General features: G+C 39.1%; 1 non-coding gene across 1 annotated transcript; it reads left to right on the top strand.

Annotated features, from left to right (window-relative positions):
• The first annotated feature begins 4,219 nt into the window (after positions 1-4,219).
• On the top strand, positions 4,220-4,323 carry LOC130959420 (small nucleolar RNA R71). Its single transcript, XR_009078500.1, has one exon. It is a non-coding gene; the product is annotated as a small nucleolar RNA R71 (small nucleolar RNA).
• Positions 4,324-11,669: the final 7,346 nt, after the last annotated feature.

Genomic DNA, 11,669 nt, shown 5'->3' with positions numbered 1-11,669 from the left:
CGTGGAATGCTCCTTAGTGCCCTTTTCTTATTCTGGCGTTTAACTTCCAGTTTGAGGTCAAACTGGAGGTTAAACGCCAGTTACAACATTTCCTTTCTTCTCATGATTTTGGCGTTTAAGCTCCAGTTTAACCTTAAACTGGAGCTTAAACGTCCCATTTGATATTCAAGCTTCCTTTATTCATTTTGTTGCTTCCTTGCCTAGCCTCTCTTCCCTGAAATCATCCAAACAATTGCATCAAAGTCTTGCAAAATTTCATGAGAATTCATCCATTCATAGCATTCAAGTAATATCACTAAAAACTCATGGAATTTGCATCAAAATCATAATGTTTTGGATGGTTCATTGCTTTGTTGTTCATTTAACCCTTCTTGGTTACTTTAAGCTCAAGAAAATGCATAAAACCACTAAAACTAACAGAAAAATGCTAGTGAAACTAGCCTAAGATGCCTTGGCATCACAACACCAAACTTAATACTTGCTTGTCCCTAAGCAAGTCCTGAGATATTTGAGAAGAAAGTATGAAACAAAAGGCAATTACATTGGCTATATTAGCAAGCATTTGAAGCTCATCAGAAGGGTTTTATGCAGAAAGTTGCAGCATCACTTTTTCATACTTATCAAGTAGGATTATCACTTTTTCATTGCATCCATCAAACACTGCTATGGCCTCTTGTTATTCTTATGTCTTTGGCGCTTTTTCTTTCTTTGTTTTTCTTTTTCTTAGAGCTCCTTTGCTCCTTGCTTGCTCAGTGTCATGTGTTGCACAAGCCTTTGGCATTTTCTTTTTCTTCTCAGTGCAGTACACATATCCACTACAGGCATTTTAGTTTACATTTCTCTTTGAGACATTGGTGCCCAGCACCTCTTTGTGTAACTAAATGTTTTGTATCTAGGTTGCTCTTGATAATGGATTTTTGGTTGATAATCCCGGGTTAGTTAACCCAAGTTACCAAGTGTTGAAACACTCCACAGAACCTATTCATCCAAGCAGATCCTAGTACATAAACACCACAGGCATATGTCTAAAAAGTTCAAACCATTGGTGCCTAGCTTTATTTTCTTAATTCTTTTGCTTTTTGGTTGCCTTTTTCAGTGGCTTTTCTTCTTCTTTTTCTTTCTTTTTCATGGCCAAAGACATTTATTCATCAAGATCCATAGACAGTACTCAACTTCTACACAAAAAATTGATAATTCTTCACTAAGTTCCAGTGAGCTAACTAAACAATCAAGCATGTATACCACCACTTAATTCTACTTGATTTGTCACTAAATGAGCCAAGTTACCTTTGTTCAAACTTTTCTTTTAATTTTGGAAACAGAACAAGCATGGCAAGCATTTGTTTAAGATGATGAAGTTATATCCAAGCATCTAGGCATTCACTTTATTCAAAGCAGTAAATCAACAAACATACTAAAAACTTCACATTCCAGAAAGATTCAACAATTACAGTTTAAACCAGAACAAGCATGCTTTTGTTTGCCTTTTAAAGGATAGTCAAGGAACAACACCACCTTGTGAAATTTCTTGTTTTTCTCTTTGTTGCCCGGAAACAATTTCATTTCTCCCTCTTCTCCTAGTTGTTGCTTCATATGCTTTCTAAGATCCTTGTTTCCTTTCCTGCAAAGAGTGATGAAGTTGCTTGCTTCTCAAGCACTTGAGTGGTTAGCTTAATTATGTATGGGCAAGTGTCTGAGTCTTAAGTTGGTGTGTGAACACCAAACTTAGTCTCCTACTTACTCCTGTGCTTTTTGAATTCTTGAATTCTCCTTGGAATGAAGTTGCTGCTAAAGATTTTAAGTATTTCTGTGATTGCTTAGAATGGTTGTTCCTTTCATATAATTCAAAGGTTGTTGTGTTCAGTTGATCTTTATGATGGAACACCAAACTTAGAGTTACACATTCCCCTTTGAATTATTGATCCACGAATTCATTGTTTGGTGTGAAACACCAAACTTAATTCTTTGCAATGCACAGAAACTACTTCACCTTTTTATTGAAACAAATAAAAGAAACAGCAAAAGAGTGTTACCTCAGGTTGGGTTGCCTCCCAACAAGCGCTTCTTTAACGTCACTAGCTTGACGGTTGTCCCTCGTTAGGGTGGATTGTAGTGCTTGATGTCCTCTCCTCTCACTATGGAAACATCCCCATTTGATTCCTTCATGATTTCCAGATGTTCCATAGAAAGAACTTTCCTGATTGTGAACACTTGAGGGAGCTGAGAAGGAATGGGTTTGAGGCCAGGTGGGATTGGCAGATAATGGCTTGATATCACTTTATCTCCCGGAGAGAAACCTTCAGTGGGAATTTTCTTGTTTCTCCACCCTCTTGGCAATTTCTTTCCAATTCTTCCCTCTCTCTTGAGGATTTCTTCATTGATCTTTATGCTAGGAAGACCCTTTTGATCTGTTTCTCTTGATTCTTGTGGCTTTAACTCTTGCAATTCTTGTTTGCCTTCAAAGGATTGTTTTAGAGTTTCAGCAGCCAGATTATATTCCTCCAAACATAGATGGCTGCTATCATCCTTAGGCTTTTCAGGTTCTGGTTCAGGCTCAGATGCAGGTTTAAAAACATGGAAAATGAGTTGTTCATCATGTACTCTCAAAATTAGCTCTCCTTGTTCTATATCTATGAGCGCTCTAGCAGTGGCTAGAAATGGCCTTCCCAGAATGATAGGGTGTAGGTAGCTTTCCTCCATGTCCAAAATGACAAAGTCTGTGGGGAAAAAATAATTTCCCACTTTCACCAGCACATTCTCAACTACCCCTTCAGCTTGCTTTTGAGTTTTGTCAGCCAGTTGTATGATTACATCAGTGGATCTCACCTCATTCAGTTGTAGCCTCCTCATAAGAGTCAGAGGCATCACATTTATGCTAGCTCCTAGATCACAGAATCCTCTGTCAAATTTTGTTTCCCCTATGATGCAAGGGATATGGAAACTTCCTGGGTCTGTTTTCTTAGAGACTATGTCCTTCTTGATGAGTGCACTGCATTCCTTGTTCATTATTACCGTTTGTCCTCCCTTCAAAACTCTTTTCTTACTCAGCAATTCCTTCAAATACTTGATATGTGTAGGCATCTGCTGGAGGATATCAAGAAAGGGAATATTGATATGGAGAGACTTAAATGTCTCTAGGAACCTTGAATATGTTTTCCCTTTTTCACCTCCTCCTAACCTCTGAGGAAATGGTGCTTTTGGTTGGTATATTTCCAGCGTGCCTTCCTTTTGCATATCTTTAGCTTGCTCTGTTTCACTTTCCTGCTTAGCTTCTTCCACACTTTCTTTCAAGCTTTCTGGCTCTTTTTCTGAGGGTCTGATTCCTTCTTCTTCTGAGACTTCCTTCAATATGGTGATGGCCTTGCATTCTTCCCATCTTACTCCCTTTTGTTCCCCTTTAGGATTTTTCTCTGTGTCACTAGGGAATACTGCAGTTGACTTGGGAGCTTGTTGAGATAGTTCTCCTACTCGAGCCTCCATCCACTTGAGTTTTTTGCCATGGTTCCTTAAGGTCGATCTCACATCATCCCTAAAGCTTTTCAACTCATTTATGTCCTGACCCATGTTAACTAACCTTCCTTCTATCCTGTTTAATTGATCTTGAAATTGTTGGTTTAGAGTAGGTTGGTCAGGTTGATTATTTTGGCCATGATATGGTGGTTGGGAGTAAGTGTTTTGTGTGGCTTGGTATGATCTTTGGTTGGAGTTTTGGTATGTGGAATTGTTATGTTGGTTGTGGTTGTAAGGTTTGTGGTTTTGTGGTTGGCTTTGCTGGTTTCCCCACCCAAAGTTTGGGTGATTTTTCCATCCTGGGTTGTAAGTGTTGGAATGTGGATCATATGATTGCCTTTGTTGATTTCCCACATAGTTGGCCTCTTCCCAATCATCTCCTTCAGTATTTGCTTCCTCTTGATCTTGTGTGTGTATTGCAGCCACTTGCTTTGTGTCTAACTTCCTGGTAAGTTCTGCTAGTTGCTTGGCAAACACCTTGTTTTGGGCTAGAATTGTATCAACATGGTTCAGCTCCATGACTCCCTTAGTGTTGTGCCTCTCTGAAGCATAGTAATACTCATTCTCAGCCACTGTCTCAATCACTTCAATGGCTTCTTCCACAGTCTTTTTGCTGTTCAATGAACCTCCTGATGAATGATCTACAGCCTTTCTTGATTCATAAGAAAGTCCATCATAGAAAATATGCAATTGCACCCACTCAGGGAACATGTTGGGTGGGCATTTCCTTGTCAATTCTTTGAACCTCTCCCATGCCTCATAGAGTGTCTCACCATCTTGTTGTCTAAAAGTTTGAACCTCAGATCGAAGCCTATTGACCTTTTGTGGGGGGTAGAAACGTGCCAGAAACTTGCTCTCCACCTCCTCCCAGGTTGTTAGGCTGTCCCTTGGGAATGATTCCAACCACTTGGCTGCTTTGTCCCTAAGTGAAAATGGGAACAAGAGCAGTTTATAGGCATCTTCCTGGACTCCATTGGACTTCACTGTGTCGCAAATTCTAAGGAATTTTGTGAGATGTTGGTTGGGATCTTCACTAGCACTCCCACCAAATGAACAATGATTCTCCACCAATGATATTAGCTGTGGTTTGAGTTCAAAATTGTTGGCCTGAATAGGTGGTTTCTGAATGCTGCTACCACAATTCCCAGAAGTTGGGTTTATGTATGAACCAAGAACCCTCCTCTCACGAATGGCATTGTTTCCATCAACCCTCTCATGGTTGTGAAATTCTCTATCCATGTTGAGATCTAGAGCTTCCTCAAAGTTGTCCTCAGATTCTCCTTCAAATTCTTCCTCTCTCAGTACTCTCTTCCCTCTTGCTTCCCTTCTACGTCTATGAAGGGTCCTCTCTGGTTCGGTATATGGAGGAGTTGATGCCTCTCCTCTCCTACCTGTCATACAAGAACACACCACAAGCAACAAACAAGTGGAATACTCTTGGTTAATGGAAGAGTATGATTAGAGCAGTTGAGGAATTAATTCAAATAGTTAGTGGGTTAGTGAGTTAGTTGCTTGAATTTAAAGGCATAAAGAAGAAAAAGCAAATAACAGAGTGCAGGAATTAAAATTCAACAAGAAACTAGAACTAAATTAACAAAACAAGAAAAATGCTCAATCTAGTTAACCTCTAATTTGAGAATTGTCAATCGAAAACCAATCCCCGGCAACGGCGCCATAAACTTGATGCGCTATAAACTGAGTATAGCTACGATTAAGGAAATTGCACGATCGGCAAAATTCCTTCCGGCAAGTGCACCGGTTATCGTCAAGTAAAAACTCACAATAGAGTGAGGTCGAATCCCACAAGGATTGGTTGAATGAGCAATTCGAATTAGAAGTTTGATTAGTTGAGCGGAATCAAGAATTGGATGTGAATTGCATAAAGTAAATTGGCGGGAAATGTAAATTGCAAGGAATTGAAATGACTGAATCTTAAATTTGCAAGAATGAAAGTGCGAGGAATTAAATTGCTGAAATTAAAAGGGAATTGGGGTGATTGCATGAATTGAAATTGCAGAATGTAAATAGAAGTGTAGATTAGAGATGGGGAGTTCATTGGGTGTTAGGAGATATTGAGATCTCCGAATCAAAACATTTTATCTCTTCCTCAACCAATGCATTCATTGAATTTTGCTTGGCAATCTTATATGATTGGATCCCAATCCCTTGGCTCACCAATTCTCTCTAAAAACAAACAAATTCCCAATCCCTTGGTTTAAATGTTCATAAGAAGAGATGAAGCTCGATCACTGATTATACCACACAGCTTCATGAACCACAATTTGGTAGGATTACATGTCACAATATCCATCCAAACCCCAATCCAATTCACTGTGAGAAAGCTTCTCTAGCATGAATCCTCCATTCCTTTCCCAAGGTTCCGAAGGATTCCAATTATGGGTAATTTCTTTCCCAAGACAATTACCCAATGGAGTTAGATCGAGAAGCTTTCTAACAAAATTCAAGAGAAAAGATTGAAGAAGAAGATAAAACTATTATTGATTCATTGAATTACAATAGAGCTCCCTAACCCAATGAAAGGGGTTTAGTGAGTCATAGCTCTGAATTCAATTCCAAAGAGTGAAAACTAGCAAAAATGATAAAAAGTTGCAGAGTGTAAAAAGTGCTAACTAACTTAAATTCTATCCTATTTATACACTTTCTAAATTGAGCTTCTGTTGAGTTTCTTGGGCTTTGAGGCCTTTCCTTGATTCCTTTTGCTTTGGGTTTATGGTCCAGAATCCTGATGAGGCTGTGATCCTAATTCTGTAACATTCATTGAGCAAATTAAGTGAATAACAAGTAATGACACAAGACTCAACAATTTGAAGTTCCAGAATCATCAATTCTTCAGGCCCAATCCCATAAACCATGATATTCAATTGGATTTCATGCCTTAATAAGTTTAAGTTAATAATTGTGCTCAATTGCTAACTTAAACTTCAATATATTTGGCCCAGAAACCTTTTCAAATGGTGATGTTTAAGTTGAAGTTTAAGTTTCAGTTTAAGGTCAAACTAAAACTTAAACATGGAATTGGAAGAAAGCACCCCCAGGAGTGTACATAGTCGAGCACGTTTAACCTCCAGTTTGAGGTCAAACTGGAGGTTAAACTTGGAAATGAAGAAAGCAACCCCTGGAGGCCATTAGAATCGAACACGTTTAACCTCCAGTTTGAGGTCAAACTGGAGGTTAAACTTGGAAATGAAGAAAACACCCTGGAGGAGAAAAGCCATCGAACACGTTTAACCTCCAGTTTGAGGTCAAACTGGAGGTTAAACGTGGAAACACTTCCCTTTCTTGAGTCGTCACTTTGTTCTCTTGTCAACCTTGCCAATTTGATGCCAAATATGAACTATTATACCTCGTTGGAAAGCTATGGATGTCTACTTTCCAATGCAACTGGAAGCACCTCAATTGGAGTTCTACAACTCGAGTTATACTCCATGGAAGGTGAAGAGGTCAGCTGGCCTGATTGCATGTTGGTACTATGCTCTTCTATGCACATTACGGGGCTGTTTTCTCCCTTAATTTTTAGTATCCACCATGCATGCCATATATGCTTGGAAAGCTCTAGATGTCTTCTTTCCAATGCATTTTGAATCACCTCATTTGGAGTTTTGTAGCTCAAGTTATTTATGTTTGAAGAAGGCATGGTCAAGCTGTTCCATATAACACGTTTAACCTCCAGTTTGAGGTCAAACTGGAGGTTAAACGTGGAACTCTTCTGGTGCCTCTCTTGCTTCTGGCGTTTAACCTCCAGTTTGAGGTCAAACTGGAGGTTAAACGTGGAATGCTTCTTGGTGAGAAAAGAAAGTGTCGAACACGTTTAACCTCTAGTTTGAGGTCAAACTAGAGGTTAAACGTGGAATGCTCCCTTGGTTCAAATCATCATTCTGGCGTTTAACCTCCAGTTTGAGGTCAAACTGGAGGTTAAACGTGGAATGCTCCTTAGTGCCCTTTTCTTATTCTGGCGTTTAACTTCCAGTTTGAGGTCAAACTGGAGGTTAAACGCCAGTTACAACATTTCCTTTCTTCTCATGATTTTGGCGTTTAAGCTCCAGTTTAACCTTAAACTGGAGCTTAAACGTCCCATTTGATATTCAAGCTTCCTTTATTCATTTTGTTGCTTCCTTGCCTAGCCTCTCTTCCCTGAAATCATCCAAACAATTGCATCAAAGTCTTGCAAAATTTCATGAGAATTCATCCATTCATAGCATTCAAGTAATATCACTAAAAACTCATGGAATTTGCATCAAAATCATAATGTTTTGGATGGTTCATTGCTTTGTTGTTCATTTAACCCTTCTTGGTTACTTTAAGCTCAAGAAAATGCATAAAACCACTAAAACTAACAGAAAAATGCTAGTGAAACTAGCCTAAGATGCCTTGGCATCACAACACCAAACTTAATACTTGCTTGTCCCTAAGCAAGTCCTGAGATATTTGAGAAGAAAGTATGAAACAAAAGGCAATTACATTGGCTATATTAGCAAGCATTTGAAGCTCATCAGAAGGGTTTTATGCAGAAAGTTGCAGCATCACTTTTTCATACTTATCAAGTAGGATTATCACTTTTTCATTGCATCCATCAAACACTGCTATGGCCTCTTGTTATTCTTATGTCTTTGGCGCTTTTTCTTTCTTTGTTTTTCTTTTTCTTAGAGCTCCTTTGCTCCTTGCTTGCTCAGTGTCATGTGTTGCACAAGCCTTTGGCATTTTCTTTTTCTTCTCAGTGCAGTACACATATCCACTACAGGCATTTTAGTTTACATTTCTCTTTGAGACATTGGTGCCCAGCACCTCTTTGTGTAACTAAATGTTTTGTATCTAGGTTGCTCTTGATAATGGATTTTTGGTTGATAATCCCGGGTTAGTTAACCCAAGTTACCAAGTGTTGAAACACTCCACAGAACCTATTCATCCAAGCAGATCCTAGTACATAAACACCACAGGCATATGTCTAAAAAGTTCAAACCATTGGTGCCTAGCTTTATTTTCTTAATTCTTTTGCTTTTTGGTTGCCTTTTTCAGTGGCTTTTTCTTCTTCTTTTTCTTTCTTTTTCATGGCCAAAGACATTTATTCATCAAGATCCATAGACAGTACTCAACTTCTACACAAAAAATTGATAATTCTTCACTAAGTTCCAGTGAGCTAACTAAACAATCAAGCATGTATACCACCACTTAATTCTACTTGATTTGTCACTAAATGAGCCAAGTTACCTTTGTTCAAACTTTTCTTTTAATTTTTGGAAACAGAACAAGCATGGCAAGCATTTGTTTAAGATGATGAAGTTATATCCAAGCATCTAGGCATTCACTTTATTCAAAGCAGTAAATCAACAAACATACTAAAAACTTCACATTCCAGAAAGATTCAACAATTACAGTTTAAACCAGAACAAGCATGCTTTTGTTTGCCTTTTAAAGGATAGTCAAGGAACAACACCACCTTGTGAAATTTCTTGTTTTTCTCTTTGTTGCCCGGAAACAATTTCATTTCTCCCTCTTCTCCTAGTTGTTGCTTCATATGCTTTCTAAGATCCTTGTTTCCTTTCCTGCAAAGAGTGATGAAGTTGCTTGCTTCTCAAGCACTTGAGTGGTTAGCTTAATTATGTATGGGCAAGTGTCTGAGTCTTAAGTTGGTGTGTGAACACCAAACTTAGTCTCCTACTTACTCCTGTGCTTTTTGAATTCTTGAATTCTCCTTGGAATGAAGTTGCTGCTAAAGATTTTAAGTATTTCTGTGATTGCTTAGAATGGTTGTTCCTTTCATATAATTCAAAGGTTGTTGTGTTCAGTTGATCTTTATGGTGGAACACCAAACTTAGAGTTACACATTCCCCTTTGAATTATTGATCCACGAATTCATTGTTTGGTGTGAAACACCAAACTTAATTCTTTGCAATGCACAGAAACTACTTCACCTTTTTATTGAAACAAATAAAAGAAACAGCAAAAGAGTGTTACCTCAGGTTGGGTTGCCTCCCAACAAGCGCTTCTTTAACGTCACTAGCTTGACGGTTGTCCCTCGTTAGGGTGGATTGTAGTGCTTGATGTCCTCTCCTCTCACTATGGAAACATCCCCATTTGATTCCTTCATGATTTCCAGATGTTCCATAGAAAGAACTTTCCTGATTGTGAACACTTGAGGGAGCTGAGAAGGAATGGGTTTGAGGCCAGGTGGGATTGGCAGATAATGGCTTGATATCACTTTATCTCCCGGAGAGAAACCTTCAGTGGGAATTTTCTTGTTTCTCCACCCTCTTTGCAATTTCTTTCCAATTCTTCCCTCTCTCTTGAGGATTTCTTCATTGATCTTTATGCTAGGAAGACCCTTTTGATCTGTTTCTCTTGATTCTTGTGGCTTTAACTCTTGCAATTCTTGTTTGCCTTCAAAGGATTGTTTTAGAGTTTCAGCAGCCAGATTATATTCCTCCAAACATAGATGGCTGCTATCATCCTTAGGCTTTTCAGGTTCTGGTTCAGGCTCAGATGCAGGTTTAAAAACATGGAAAATGAGTTGTTCATCATGTACTCTCAAAATTAGCTCTCCTTGTTCTATATCTATGAGCGCTCTAGCAGTGGCTAGAAATGGCCTTCCCAGAATGATAGGGTGTAGGTAGCTTTCCTCCATGTCCAAAATGACAAAGTCTGTGGGGAAAAAATAATTTCCCACTTTCACCAGCACATTCTCAACTACCCCTTCAGCTTGCTTTTGAGTTTTGTCAGCCAGTTGTATGATTACATCAGTGGATCTCACCTCATTCAGTTGTAGCCTCCTCATAAGAGTCAGAGGCATCACATTTATGCTAGCTCCTAGATCACAGAATCCTCTGTCAAATTTTGTTTCCCCTATGATGCAAGGGATATGGAAACTTCCTGGGTCTGTTTTCTTAGAGACTATGTCCTTCTTGATGAGTGCACTGCATTCCTTGTTCATTATTACCGTTTGTCCTCCCTTCAAAACTCTTTTCTTACTCAGCAATTCCTTCAAATACTTGATATGTGTAGGCATCTGCTGGAGGATATCAAGAAAGGGAATATTGATATGGAGAGACTTAAATGTCTCTAGGAACCTTGAATATGTTTTCCCTTTTTCACCTCCTCCTAACCTCTGAGGAAATGGTGCTTTTGGTTGGTATATTTCCAGCGTGCCTTCCTTTTGCATATCTTTAGCTTGCTCTGTTTCACTTTCCTGCTTAGCTTCTTCCACACTTTCTTTCAAGCTTTCTGGCTCTTTTTCTGAGGGTCTGATTCCTTCTTCTTCTGAGACTTCCTTCAATATGGTGATGGCCTTGCATTCTTCCCATCTTACTCCCTTTTGTTCCCCTTTAGGATTTTTCTCTGTGTCACTAGGGAATACTGCAGTTGACTTGGGAGCTTGTTGAGATAGTTCTCCTACTCGAGCCTCCATCCACTTGAGTTTTTTGCCATGGTTCCTTAAGGTCGATCTCACATCATCCCTAAAGCTTTTCAACTCATTTATGTCCTGACCCATGTTAACTAACCTTCCTTCTATCCTGTTTAATTGATCTTGAAATTGTTGGTTTAGAGTAGGTTGGTCAGGTTGATTATTTTGGCCATGATATGGTGGTTGGGAGTAAGTGTTTTGTGTGGCTTGGTATGATCTTTGGTTGGAGTTTTGGTATGTGGAATTGTTATGTTGGTTGTGGTTGTAAGGTTTGTGGTTTTGTGGTTGGCTTTGCTGGTTTCCCCACCCAAAGTTTGGGTGATTTTTCCATCCTGGGTTGTAAGTGTTGGAATGTGGATCATATGATTGCCTTTGTTGATTTCCCACATAGTTGGCCTCTTCCCAATCATCTCCTTCAGTATTTGCTTCCTCTTGATCTTGTGTGTGTATTGCAGCCACTTGCTTTGTGTCTAACTTCCTGGTAAGTTCTGCTAGTTGCTTGGCAAACACCTTGTTTTGGGCTAGAATTGCATCAACATGGTTCAGCTCCATGACTCCCTTAGTGTTGTGCCTCTCTGAAGCATAGTAATACTCATTCTCAGCCACTGTCTCAATCACTTCAATGGCTTCTTCCACAGTCTTTTTGCTGTTCAATGAACCTCCTGATGAATGATCTACAGCCTTTCTTGATTCATAAGAAAGTCCATCATAGAAAATATGCAATTGCACCCACTCAGGGAAC

This window comes from Arachis stenosperma, chromosome 10 (genome assembly GCF_014773155.1).
Source record: "Arachis stenosperma cultivar V10309 chromosome 10, arast.V10309.gnm1.PFL2, whole genome shotgun sequence".
Classification (NCBI taxonomy): Eukaryota; Viridiplantae; Streptophyta; class Magnoliopsida; order Fabales; family Fabaceae; genus Arachis; species Arachis stenosperma.
Note: the sequence above shows the minus strand (reverse complement) of the source record. Positions and strands in the feature narration are given on the sequence as shown.